At 46.2% G+C, this 14,957-nt stretch overlaps 1 pseudogene; it reads right to left on the bottom strand.

Moving 5' to 3' along the window:
* Positions 1 to 978: 978 nt before the first annotated feature.
* On the bottom strand, positions 979 to 1,096 carry LOC126095991 (5S ribosomal RNA; annotated as a pseudogene).
* Between the last annotated feature and the right edge of the window lie 13,861 nt (positions 1,097 to 14,957).

The raw sequence follows: 14,957 nt of genomic DNA, 5'->3' as shown, positions 1-14,957 counted from the left end.
AAACGAGAGACACTTCCGTCTCGGTGTGCAGGTGGTATGCAACCCTCTTCACAGGCAATAACTGCATTCAAGTGATCAACAAAGCAAAAGCTTAGAGTTTTTGTAGTATATCAGAAACCGTAGATCATAGAGTGTGTGTTTACGGAATATTTTCGCTTCTCAATTCTCGATACTTCGAAATGTCAGTATTTGAGCGTTTCCTTCCCGGCAGACGAATCTATTATAGTGTTCGACGGTATAGGTAATCACATCATCACACTCCTCTATGCGTATTTATCACGTATGATGCGTCGTTTTTGATGATGAAGTTTTATTGTTCAGAGGTCTGGTAATCAAAGTAAGGCCACTGTATAAGGGAGGTAAGTGTTTTCTTTTTGGCTATCAATAAGCACGTTGCTGACCTCATGAGATATTGATAGAGGAATTACGGTCATGGCTGCACGCTGTTTCACATATCAACAATTTTCTTTCCACTCATCTTCACTGGTAAAATTTCGGATTATTAAAATTGTATCCTTATACTACACATCCTATGAGGGAGCAAGTTAAACGAAGACAAGCTGCTACTGTATCCACTAAATTCGAAATAGACGCTATGTATTCAGAAAACAGAGTTGCAAACACATTCTTTGTTGCTGTTTTGTGGATGCAAAGCGTCTATTTCTTTCTGATTTCATTGATGCAATGAAGAGTTATTGACATGTATGGGATCGTGCACCGTAACAGTATGTAGAACACGTCGGCGAAATTTTCCACTCACGTAATTATCTCTCTCTTTCTCTCTCTCTCTCTCTCCGTCCGAACAGGCCTTGGAAGGCCCAACGGTACCGACCGGCCGCCGTGTCATCCTGAGACCTAGATGCGGATATGGAGGGGCACGTGGTCAGCACACCGCTCTCCCAGCCGTATGTCGGTTTACGAGACCGGAGCCGCTACTTCTCAATCAGTTTGCCTCACAAGGACTGAGTGCATCCCGCTTGCCAACAGCGCTCGGCAGACCGGATGGTCACCCATCCAAATGCTAGCCCAGCCCGACAGCGCTTAACTTTGGTGATCTGACGGGAACCTATGTTACTACTGCGGCAAGGCCGTTGGCCACGTAATACTCTACAACTTTTAAATTGCTCTAAAGTCACGATTCTAGATACTATTTACTTCCCATGAACTTTCAGTCACGAACACGACTCAAATGCTTCTCTTCATCACTTTCATATTCATTGTATTTCAAAAGCAATTTTTTCTCCGCCCTTGCGGTGCCGCAACTCGACCGTCTCCCTTGACCACTGATTACCGACTGACTAACTCCTATCTGTTGCAAGCATGCACTGTCTACCGATCTTCGGCGCGTAACTGTTACTTCCAGAACCTTCTAAAGCATGTGCTATTTCGCAGCCACCGTAACTGAGATGGTAACATTTACCGTTAGTAGGGGTGCAGATAATGACACCCTGTCGCATCCGCATTAGCTGCGGACAGAAGTGACAGTGAGTTGTGGTCTTGCTCCTTTTGTAAAGTCGTAAGAAGCGAGAGGGAGTTGTAGCCTTCTTCAGGACTTAGGACAGGGGATTTGAACAGAGAGGATTGTTACCACACCTGGAAGTATTCTGAATTTCAAATACGTATTGTATAAACAGTTCAGCAATTCATTTCACGTATATCCCTTATTAGGAAAATGGTTGGTTGGTTGGTTTGGGGAAGGAGACCAGACAGCGTGGTCATCGGTCTCATCAGATTAGGGAAGGATGGGGAAGGAATTCGGCCGTGCCCTTTCAGAGGAACCATCCCGGCATTTGCCTGGAGTGATTTAGGGAAATCACGGAAAACCTAAATCAGGATGGCCGGACGCGGGATTGAACCGTCGTCCTTCCGAATGCGAGTCCAGTGTCTAACCACTGCGCCACCTCGCTCGGTTAGGAAAATGGTTCAAATGGCTCTGAGCACTATGGGACTTAACTTTTGAGGCCATCAGTCCTCTAGAACTTAGAACTAATTAAATCTAACTAACCTAAGGACATCACACACATCCATGCCCGAAGCAGGATTCGAACCTGCGACCGTGGCGGTCACGCGGTTCCAGACTGAAGCGCCTAGAACCGCTCGGCCACTCCGGCCGGCCCTTATTAGGAGAGGGGTCTTAAAGTGGCTTTTGTATTACGCCTCGCTGGCGTGACTTCTTTAAGAGACATTTGCGTTATGGCACACTGTTCCGATTATTCTAACAACATTTGTTCCTAGCCACCAGACATGAGTTCTGTTTCATGACACGTTCTGCTTAGTTGTAGAGGAGGATACATATATCTCACTCTTTTCCCTTCGTTATTCATCTTGATCGTAGACGACTACTATAGTTAGTGAAAATGTACCTGAGCTCATTAATACAGACAATTGCAGATTGATATTGCAACTATTATCTGAAGTACTCGCACAAAGACACTTTGTATTTCTGTTGCTCTATATTTATCAAGTCAGGTGCTCTAGGAAATGGAGTACAGTCCTCCTCGCAGACTGCTCGCTGCTATGGCTTCCGCCTTTTTACAAACACACTGCTTTTCGTTTTTATCCCGACGTGTTTCAACACATCTGTGCCATCATCAGTGTTCTTTTTTCTTTATTGAAAAACGTGATTTTACATTACGTGATTTTTCAGGACCAACTCTATAGTGTCAGGCACTGAAAAAATGAAATGAAATGTCGTATGACGACGGCCTCCCGTCGGGTAGACCGTTCGCCTGGTGCAAGTCTTTCGGTTTGACGCCACTTCGGCGACTTGCGCGTCGATGGGGATGAAATGATGATGATTAGGACAACACAACACCCAGTCCCTGAGCGGAGAAAATCTCCGACCCAGCCGGAAATCGAACCCGGGCCCTTTGGATTGACAGTTTGTCGTGCTGACCACTCAGCTACCGGGGGCGGACAGTGTCAGGCACTGATAATTTTTCATGTTTTGTTGTGACCGATTCTTCTTCTTTTGGATTCCGTGGACATTGAACACATATATTAATGTAACTTATTTCATTATAAACGCCTTTTTACTTCGCAAGCAGTGTGTTTGCAAAAAGGCGGTACCCGTATCCTAGAATTTAAATGCAAAGGCGAAAAGAAAGGACGAGAGCTGCAAATCCAAAAGATGAATACTGCTTGCTGCTGTATGACAATTATCAGACCATAACTTCGGCCGGGAATCACCAGAACGGCATTCCTATACCGCCTAGGATTTTTTCACTTGTATTACATCGCAATGTAACTATAATTTTCCGCTGCTCCGGCACCAGTGAATTTCAAATGGATGACCAACTTGGTTCCAATATGTGATCGGTATATATCGGCAACCTTCGTGAGGACTGCCCTTTGTTTACAATGACACCGACCCCAGAGATCTACTGTATAACCAAGATAAGTTTATTTTCGTTCTGAAATTGTGATAAGTACATAACGCCTTATGTTTATGACTGCCAGAAGCCTCAGCGATCCAGAAGCACGCCGACGTCATGTTTTGTATTTGTCTGTGATAAATAAATAAGGTACTAGGTATTTGAACATGAGCCTCTGTATAATGCGCTTTCACGTAATCTTGTTTCTTCCGTGACGTAATTCATACAATAGTTCCCAGGACGAAATTTTCATTCAACAGCAGAGTGTGCGTTGATACGAAAGTTAATTGAAGATTAAAACTGTGTGCTGGCCCGAGACTCGAACTTCGGAGCTCTGCCTTAGGGGGTGAGCGCTCTACTGACAGAGCTACCCAAGCAAGACTCACGCAGCTTCCACATACCTTTACTTTCAACAGCACCTCATCACCTACCACCTGTGAGGACGGGTCGTGAGAGGTGCTTGGGTAGCTCAGTCGGTACATCTCCCAACTTATCTCTCTTTGTTTCTTCCTTTATTCCTTCTGTTTTGTTTCTGTTTCTTGTCATGTCCCCAGTGTTGGCGGGACTTGAATCGATACCGTTACTGTGCACAGCTGGGACAAAAAGTATATGTATCGGGTAATCAAAACGTCGGTATAAATTTGAAAACTGAATAAATCACGGAATAATATAGATAGAGAGGTACAAATTGACACACATGCTTGGAATGACATGGGGTTTTATTAGAACCAAAAAAATACAAAAGTTCAAAAAATGTCCGACAGATGGCGCTTCATCTGATCAGAATAGCAATAATTAGCATAACAAAGTAAGACAAAGCGAAGATGATGTTCTTTACAGGAAATGCTCAATATGTCCACCATCATTCCTCAACAATAGCTGTAGTCGAGGAATAATGTTGTGAACAGCACTGTAAAGCATGTCCGCAGTTATGGTGAGGCACTGGCGTCGGATGTTGTCTTTCAGCATCCCTAGAGATGTCGGTCGATCACGATACACTTGCGACTTCAGGTAACCCCAAAGCCAATAATCGCACGGACTGAGGTCTGGGGACCTGGGAGGCGAAGCATGACGAAAGTGGCGGCTGAGCACACGAGCACCAAACGACGCGCGCAAGAGATCTTTCACGCGTCTAGCAATATGGGGCGGTTCTAATAAAACCCCATCTCATTCCAAGCATGTGTGTTAATTTTTAACTCTCTATCTACATTATTCCGTGGTTTATTAAGTTATCAAATTTATACAGACTTTCTGATCACCCGGTATATTAATAATACAAATAAATTAAAAAACAATAAATAACTAATAAAAGAAAAAAATCTGTACAGCTCCTAACTTTACCCAGTGGTAGCCACACGGGTGTTGAGGACGTCGTGGTCAAGCCTCGGGTCGAGACACCTGACCGACCTCCCCCTCCCCCCCCCTCCCCCCACCATCCTAGCATTCGCTGTGCCACCTCAAAAAAATAAATAAATAAAAAAGAGTGGGAGGGGGTGTGTAGCGTCAGAAAAAGGGTGCAGGACGCTAGCGTAGAAGAAAAATAGGTCTGTTGAACTCTTGCCCCCGAACGACGAAGGTCACGAGTTCGAGTCTCGGTGCAGCACACAGTTTTAGCCAACCAGGAATTTTTGTGCCAAGCTGCTGATCAACTGCGCGAACGTGCGAACGTCACACTCGTGGGCGAAGGATGACAGCCTTTAGAGCAGATACTAAACATCCTTCCCCTCACATCCCTTTGCCCGTGGCACGCAAAATCCAATCCTCTTTCCCACAACTTTGTTAGAGCATAGTTCGACGTCCATCTTTCAAAATTGGAAACTGGTGATTTTTATGATTAGATGGGGAGGGGGAGGTGTACGCTTGAAAAGGTGTGTTCCGGCACCTAAAATTTTAGAAATTTCGCGCTGACACTCAGTCCTGTGAAGCGTACGTGAGGTGCGTACGTGTGTCTTCCGTGTCGACTCTTCCTGCACTGCGATAACTGATGCGTTGCCCCTCGTACTTGTGGTGGCCTCTTATTAGTTTCACTTTTTCCGGCGGTCGCGGCACATAGCTTCCCTTTTACCTTACTACATCCCTAAATTCTGACAATTTCCAACTCAGATTGGAGTGGTTTTCAAATACGCGCAGCCCTTCTAGTACGTCTGTGTTCCATCTCCCGCCCGATTTCTGTTACCTAGAAAGAGCCGGCCGGGGTGGCCGAGCGGTTCTGGCACTACAGTCTGGAACCGCACGACTGCTACGGTCGCAGGTTCGAATCCTGCCTCGGGCATGGATGTGTGTGATGTCCTTAGGTTAATTAGGTTTAAGTAGTTCTAAGTTATAGGGGACTGATGACTTTAGAAGTTAAGTCCCATAGTGCTCAGAGTCATTCTTTTTTGAACCTAGAAAGAGACACGCTGTCTCTCTACACTAACCTTCTCGCAAAGATCGCAGGAGCACTGCTTTCCTTTTTACATGTGGACACCGCCAAGTTTGTTGAATTTTCGGTTGTCCGCCTGAGTGACGTTATAATTACTTAGAGATATTTCGGCAAACAAACTTGTCACCATCTTCAGGTGTTCCCTGAAGACTGCTACTCTGCTCCTGGCGGTGTCCACATGAGCGGTTCAAGTGGCTCTGAGCACTATGGGACTTAACATCTTAGGTCATCAGTCCCCTAGACTTAGAACTACTTAAACCTAACTAACCTAAGGACATCACACACATCCGTGCCCGAGGCAGGATTCGAACCTGCGACCGTAGCGGTCGCGCGGTTCCAGACTGAAGCGCCTTTAACCGCGTGGCCACACCGGCCGGCCAACATGAGCGGAGCAGGAGTCATTAGGGACCAACTGAAGATGGCGACAAGTCTGTTCACCGAAATATCGTGGAATAATTACGTCCGTCATCCGGCTGGACACACGAGGATTCTACAAGTTAAATGGTCCAAATGGGTCAGACCATTATGGGACTTAACATCTGAGGTCATCAGTCCCCTAGACTTAGAACTACTTAAACCTAACTAACCTAAGGACATCACACACATCCAAGCCCGAGGCAGGATTCGAACCTGCGACCGTAGCAGCAACGCTGTTGCGGACTGAAGCGCCTGGAACCGCTCGGCCACTACGGCCGGCTCTACAAGTTAGAAACACGACAGGAAAACATCAGATGGCATACCACTGAGTTTGCTTGCCCAAGCCAGCTTCCGTCGCTAAGTTGTGTTCTTCTGTAACTGACATTAATAAAATTTGACAGCCACGACGACCCTTTTTTTTTTTTTTTTTTTTTTTTTTTTTTTTTTTTTTTTCCTTTATTGAATTTCAAGTCCCCCCGAAGGGGGCGGGCTGGCAGCAGCTTAGGACGCCGCTCTGCAGCCTACAGATTTTCTGATAAAGAGCAGGAGAATAAACAATAATAAAAAACAGGCGATAAAATCGGGGACTTAGTGAGTAACAAGGTGAAAAGAAAATGGGGAAATTAAAACAAACAACAGAGGGAGGATGAAGCGAATAAAAATACATACGGAGCAGACAGGGGAAACAATAGACAATTAAAAAAACACGGCGACAGTCTGGATTCTGTTCGCAAAGTATATAAAATGCACACCCAGCGACAGCATGGTTTCTGTTCGCAACACAACACTGAATAGTCACTAGCACACAGCACGAAAAAGTCGGCAAAGGTGACACCACAGTCGAGAGCAGGTGGGACGACCCTTAACAAACTGTAGTATTTTGTAACTCATCACAGAGTACATTAATTGCGAGTACTGAATTTATTCTGATTGGTAAGGAACTTGGTGTATGAAGACATTACACTCGAGTTGCTTCTCGCACTCAGTTGCGCTGTTGGCAGCTCGTTCCATTTGCAATTACTCTGGACGAAAGTCGTCAGCGCTGCGCGGCGCGGCGCGGCTCGCGAAGATCATTTTCTCGCCGCGGCGCCCCCCGCCGAGCGCGGTGGATCTGCGCTGCTCGAGCGTGTCGGGCGAGCTAGCGCGCTCGTACGCGACACGGGAATTTGCATAAAGTTACCGTTCCTAACATTGATTTCCATTTGGTTAATTTCACACCACTTGAACACACAGAAAAGACAATTATGCAAATGAGGGACACATGGTGACGCGGCGACGGCCGCCGTAATGGAGGCTCTGCACGGGCGACGCGGCCCAATCCCCGGGGCTCCCTGGATGCTCTCTGTCCGCAACTTGGCGCATTACGCTGCCGCTGCCGGCGTCGGCGAGGCGAAGTCGCGCTACACACGCGCTCCCGAGGCGCTTGCCGCCGGCTTGCGGCGCTGTGGCTGGTGACCAAGGGAGTGCAGCTGTTGACCTACTGACCGCCCAGATGATCCGAAGGGGCTGCAAACTGTGTCTACTGAACGACCGTTCGGCGAACATTGCTGCGCACAGGCGCTTGATTCGTGGACCCATACTGACTGCTTTTAATCGGCGATGAAGGCTGGGATTGCCACGCCAGTACGACAACTGTTTGTCTACTGAATGGCGGCAGTTTGCCTTTTCAGATGAATAGCGCTATATGTCCCATCAGACAGTCGAGGAATTAAAGTGAAATGAATACCCCTAGCTGCATACAGGCGTTGATACAAGTCAACGGGGACAGTTGAAAATGTGCGCTCCGTCCGGGACTCGAACCCGGGATCTCCTGCTTACATGGCAGACGCTCTATCCATCTGAGCCACCGAGGACACAGAGGAACAGCACGACTGCAGGGATTTATCTCTGGTACGCCTCCCGTGAGACCCACATTCTCAGCTTATTGTCCCGCACTATATTCATAGTGCCCCTGCCCATTATACTCATTACTCGCGGGTTTTTACCGATTCCCGTGATAGTTCGGGTACTGTTTGCGCATCCGCACAGATGAAGATGGTCAAATGGCCGGTGAGCCTTAACTGTACAGGGTGTTACAAAAAGGTACGGCCAAACTTTCAGGAAACATTCCTCACACACAAAGAAAGAAAAGATGTTATGTCGATATGTGTCCGGAAACGCTTACTTTCCATGTTAGAGCTCATTTTATTACTTCCCTTCAAATCACATTAATCGTGGAATGGAAACACACAGCAACAGAACGTAGCAGCATGACTTCAAACACTTTGTTACAGGAAATCTTCAAAATGTCCTCCGTTAGCGAGAATACATGCATCCACCCTCCGTCGCATGGAATCCCTGATGCGCTGATGCAGCCCTGGAGAATGGCGTATTGTATCACAGCCGTCCATAATACGAGCACGAAGAGTCTCTACATTTGGTACCAGAGTTGCGTAGACAAGAGCTTTCAAATGCCCCCATAAATGAAAGTCAAGAGGGTTGAGGTCAGGAGAGCGTGGAGGCCATGGAATTGGTCCGCCTCTACCAACCCATCGGTCACCGAATCTGTTGTTGAGAAGCGTACGAACACTTCGACTGAAATGTGCAGGAGCTCCATCGCGCATGAACCACATGTTGTGTCGTACTTGTAAAGGCACATGTTCTAGCAGCAGAGGTAGAGTATCCCGTATGAAATCATGATAACGTGCTCCATTGAGCGTAGGTGGAAGAAACTAAAATGAGCTCTAACATGGAAAATAAGCGTTTCCGGACACATATGCACATAACATCTTTTCTTTATTTTTGTGTGAGGAATATTTCCTGAAAGTTTGGCCGTACCTTTTTGTAACACCCTGTATATACATATGAAGATGGAGAAAAGATACCATCTTCATATGTATGTATAGCTGAGGCATTGTCGTAACCGGCGTGAAAGGTCCGAAAGCAAAATCCAAGCAACAATCGTCGGAAGCGTTGTAAAGTTTATGTCTTAATTGAGATGTCATGTTTATGTCTAACAAAGAACAGTTATATCAAGTGGTGTGCTGAGTGCTAACCTTATCACTTGTATCTGTTTATTTACTTGACCCTGTTTTAAACAATCTGTCTACTGGCAAGAAAGCAATACCAGTAAATCAATATCAATTAAAACCTGGGCGCGCTATTGACAAATTAGAGATAAGTACATTCAGATCTAGTGGTACCTGTGCGAAAATCCATAAACCGTTTGAAATAAATTTCTTACCTCGTACTGGTGTCGACGTGGATAACGCGTTGTTCTGCTATCACCACTACTAAAGTAACTATAGTTGCAAAAGCCAAAATGCAAGATATTTGGCACAAAATGGCTCTGAGCACTATGCGACTTAACATCTGTGGTCATCAGTCTCCTAGAACTTAGAACTACTTAAACCTAACTAAACTAAGGACATCACACACATCCATGCCCGAGGCAGGATTCGAACCTGCGACCGTAGCGGTCACGCGGTTCCAGGCTGAAGCGCCTAGAACCGCACGGCCAAACCGGCCGGCTGCGAGATATTTGATTGAGACACATATAGAAGTTGTTTAAATAAAAACGGCTCGGATTTGGAGGAGGAACATGATTGAGGAGATTGACTGTAATATCTTGCTTGAAAATCTTACTATATTGTGAAACCGACTTTCAATTGTTCAGCCATATCATAAAAACTTACGCAAACAAATGATTTTTACAAAAAAAAAAATACAATAAAAGACCTGGGGTTACATACAAATCTGCTCTCACTCAAATTCGTGCTACAGCAAAAGCGCATAAATACAAGAATATTACTTATCTTATGTAAAAATTTGTAGAACGTTTCTGCATTATACACTCCTGGAAATGGAAAAAAGAACACATTGACACCGGTGTGTCAGACCCACCATACTTGCTCCGGACACTGCGAGAGGGCTGTACAAGCAATGATCACACGCACGGCACAGCGGACACACCAGGAACCGCGGTGTTGGCCGTCGAATGGCGCTAGCTGCGCAGCATTTGTGCACCGCCGCCGTCAGTGTCAGCCAGTTTGCCGTGGCATACGGAGCTCCATCCCAGTCTCTAACACTGGTAGCATGCCGCGACAGTGTGGACGTGAACCGCATGTGCAGCTGACGGACTTTGAGCGAGGGCGTATAGTGGGCATGCGGGAGGCCGGGTGGACGTACCACCGAATTGCTCAACACGTGGGGCGTGAGGTCTCCACAGTACATCGATGTTGTCGCCAGTGGTCGGCGGAAGGTGCACGTGCCCGTCGACCTGGGACCGGACCGCAGCGACGCACGGATGCACGCCAAGACCGTAGGATCCTACGCAGTGCCGTAGGGGACCGCACCGCCACTTCCCAGCAAATTAGGGACACTGTTGGTCCTGGGGTATCCGCGAGGACCATTCGCAACCGTCTCCATGAAGCTGGGCTACGGTCCCGCACACCGTTAGGCCGTCTTCCGCTCACGCCCCAACATCGTGCAGCCCGCCTCCAGTGGTGTCGCGACAGGCGTGAATGGAGGGACGAATGGAGACGTGTCGTCTTCAGCGATGAGAGTCGCTTCTGCCTTGGTGCCAATGATGGTCGTATGCGTGTTTGGTGCCGTGCAGGTGAGCGCCAGAATCAGGACTGCATACGACAGAGGCACACAGGGCCAACACCCGGCATCATGGTGTGGGGAGCGATCTCCTACACTGGCCGTACACCACTGGTGATCGTCGAGGGGACACTGAATAGTGCACGGTACATCCAAACCGTCATCGAACCCATCGTTCTACCATTCCTAGACCGGCAAGGGAACTTGCTGTTCCAACAGGACAATGCACGTCCGCATGTATCCCGTGCCACCCAACGTGCTCTAGAAGGTGTAAGTCAACTACCCTGGCCAGCAAGATCTCCGGATCTGTCCCCCATTGAGCATGTTTGGGACTGGATGAAGTGTCGTCTCACGCGGTCTGCACGTCCAGCACGAACGCTGGTCCAACTGAGGCGCCAGGTGGAAATGGCATGGCAACCCGTTCCACAGGACTACATCCAGCATCTCTACGATCGTCTCCATGGGAGAATAGCAGCCTGCATTGCTGCGAAAGGTGGATATACACTGTACTAGTGCCGACATTGTGCATGCTCTGTTGCCTGTGTCCATGTGCCTGTGGTTCTGTCAGTGTGATCATGTGATGTATCTGACCCCAGGAATGTGTCAATAAAGTTTCCCCTTCCTGGGACAATGAATGCACGGTGTTCTTATTTCAATTTCCAGGAGTGTAGTTTCATAATAATATTTGTACCGTTTTCTCAAGTAATTTTACTTCAAATCTTACTTCTTCCATAAATCATTGATACACAACACTGAAATTATTACACTGAATATTGAATACTAAGCGACTGCCCACTCCAGAGCATAGCAACAGACACCGCCAGCCTTTGGCGCTCTACCCCCCGAGCGATCTAAGACGCTGCAGTCATCGACTGTGGGCTGGTACCAGCGTAGGTTCGAGACCTCCCTCGGGCTTGGGTGTGTGTGTTTGTCCTTAGGATAATTTAGGTTAAGTAGTGTGTAAGCTTAGGGACTGATTACCTTAGCAGTTAAGTCCCATAAGATTTTTTGCTCTACACCCGCTACTCCCGAGCAACAGATGCCTACTACTGCCCACCTAACATAAGCTCGTAGTTACACATACTCTGCCTCAGCGATATAGCTGACTCGTAGCGATCTTTAGCACGTTCATCTTTGTAATCGATATATCGCTTATGCTCTTGGATACTACGTTAAAATATACGATGTTCATGATATGTATCTACTTCACAGGGTTCAGGCCAGAGGCGGAGCCTTACGGTCTGGGGAATATTTTCGTGGCATTCCCTAGGTGATCTCATCATTTTGGAAGGCACAGTGCATGAACACAAATGTCTATCGATCCTTGGGGACAAACTCCACTCCTATAGGCCACACGATGGCGTCTACCGTCAGAACAGAGGGACAGCGGTTCAAAGAGCATCAAGATGAGTTCACCGCACTCCTTTGGTCACGAAACTCCCTGGATTTATACTCAATCGAGTATCTGTGGGGCGACCTCCATCAGGCTGTTCACACAATAGACCCCAAGCGAAAAACTCAGCGCAAGCTGTCCACGACAATGGAGTCGGTAAGGACCCATATCCCAGTCGGTACCTTTCATAATCTTATTTACTCTCTTCCTGTGTGTCTCGCAGCCGTCCGCGTTTTTGACAGGTGGTCACATTAATGTCACTAGACAGTCTAATTTGCATTTGATAGTTACGGATCGCCAGTGGTTTTTATGTGGTTTCTCATGCTCGTTGAGACCTCAGACTGCGCGTTCCTAACAGTTTAAATACGGTAACACACAGAACAAAGAGTATACGATTCACTGACAGAAGGAAATCACGGTTTCCAGTCCTTAGGTTACCCTGACGACTGTGGAGTGCCACACAGTTAAAACTACATCTATCTAAATTCATACTAATAATAAAACAGTAAAACAGTCGTGTGTGTCTGGTTGTCTGTTTTTGAATAGGCTAATCTCCAAAACTGCTAGATGAATTTTCATGGGATTTTCACAGGTAACTTGAGCTTAGTTGGGGCAACATACAGGCTTTACTTCATCAAAATCGGATCACGGGAAAAAGATATCGTAATCTAAACCGACATGTCTCCAACGTAACATCACAGAAGCGGAGATTCTAGCGGGAGTTGGCGTCGGCGAGCGAGTTTTTCCACCCCGGATTCCGCTTATGCCTAATAATCCCTCTTATTCCTAACCATTTACCATTTCATTTTAAATGTATACAATTTCCGACGAGATTACGTTATGCGGTCACCATAAACGAAGTGCAAGGATGGATTGTGCGTGCTTCGGGCATGGACCTCAGTCTGAGTTGAGTTTTGTACGACCAGCTCTACATGGCACTTTCCGGTGTTAGTGAAGCAAACAAGCTTTGTTCTTATACACAATCATACTACTCAAACGTTGCATGCAAGACGCTTTATGAGTAAAAGATAAATTCCAGATGTACGAAGTCTCGGGCAATGCTATGCTTGCCAGTTACTTTTTCTTCTTCTTCTTTTCAGGGATCACAGACCCTGTAGATCACGCGCTGAATCAACAATCTGCTTCCATCTTCATCTACCTCTCGCTGTCTCTATTCACCCTGCGGGGATTCCTAATGCTGTGACCCCTTTGTATGTCATCTTTCCACCGTGTGCGAGGTCAGCCCAATGGAATGGTGTTGTTGCTTGGACAATGCCCTCAAATGCCTTCTTAGGAATTCTGCTGGTTTTCATTCTAGCCACATGCCCAGTCCGTTGCAGTGTCCTACGTTTCAATTTCTGGACGATAGTGGTTTGCTTCGTTAACTGATAAATTTCTGTGTTCTTTCGAACTCTCCAGACGTCATTATCCTATACAGGTCCCCAAATTTTTCTCGTCACTCTTCTTTCGAAAACATTCACTTATTCTTTTTCTTTCTTGGTAAGTGTCCATTTTCCCGAACCATAACGTACTACTGGACAGATGATGGAGCTATATATATTCATATTTGTGGTGACTGACTAAGATATCCTTTTGAGTGGGCTGCTGAGAGCGAACAGACATCTTGATCGTGAGGCTTCCTCCATTTATATTCAGTATTATGATATTTTTACTGCTGAGGCGCGATCCAAGGAATTTTAACTGATGAATTTTTCTGAATCTAGAATGATGGTCAATTTCAATGTGTGTATTTGGGTCTATGATTGGACCTATTTCCATATTTCCTGTTTTCTCTCGTTTTATCGTAAGTCCCGTTTCGCTGGCACTTTGCTTGAGAGATCCATACATGTCCTTCAGCTCTTCTTCTGTTTCATTGAGTAAGCCTACATCATCTGCGTATGCCATGAGTTTTTCTTTACTGTGTTCGAACCAGATACCATTTTACAGCTGTTAATTACTCTCTCTAACCATTTTCTCCAATGCAAGATATTCTCACAACATGTAAAGAATCTTATACATAATTGCAGCAGCAACTGTGCCAATGTAAAATATGGAATAAAAACAGCCACCAGTTGCGGAACGTAGTAGTCAAAAGCTCTTGACCTAGGTTTCAAACCAAATAAATCGGCCTTCTTCAGCCGTCTTATTTCGTTTTACATGCTGATCATGGTGTGCCATCAATAGGGTTAGTCACAAAGTTTGGAAGGTAGGAGACGAGATACTGGCAGAAGTGAAGCTGTGAGGACGGGGCGCGAGTCGTGCTTGGTTAGCTCAGATCGTAGAGCACTTGCCCGCGAAAAGCAAAGGTCCCGAGTTAGAGTCTCTGTCCGGCACACAATTTTAATCTGCCAGGAAGTTTCAGGGTTAGTCATAATTAAAACTGACTATCGTAAAAACAGCCATCTGGATTTGTCATATATGTAATAACACACATATCAGATGTGGCGAGTGTAACAACTGCATATTGCATGTTTATCCGTTTTGGTCACACACGCTTCATCCAATATGTGCATTATTTTGTGTATGACAAAGCTAGACTACAGTTTTTACGATTTTCAGTTTTAATCAGGTCTAAGCCTGTTGGCGGCACATCATGATCAGCATGTAAAACGTAGTAAGTCTTCTGAAGAAAGCCCATTTTATTTAGGTTGAAACTTAGGTCAAGAGCTTTTGACTAGTACCTTCCGCAACTGGTGGCTGTTTTTATTCCATATTTTACATTGGCACAGTTGTTGCTGCAACTATGTATAAGATTCTTTCCATCTCG

The sequence above is a fragment of the Schistocerca cancellata genome, chromosome 8 (assembly GCF_023864275.1).
Source record: "Schistocerca cancellata isolate TAMUIC-IGC-003103 chromosome 8, iqSchCanc2.1, whole genome shotgun sequence".
Lineage (NCBI taxonomy): Eukaryota > Metazoa > Arthropoda > Insecta > Orthoptera > Acrididae > Schistocerca > Schistocerca cancellata.
The sequence above is the reverse complement of the archived record's forward strand: the minus strand, read 5'-3'. Positions and strand labels throughout refer to the sequence as shown.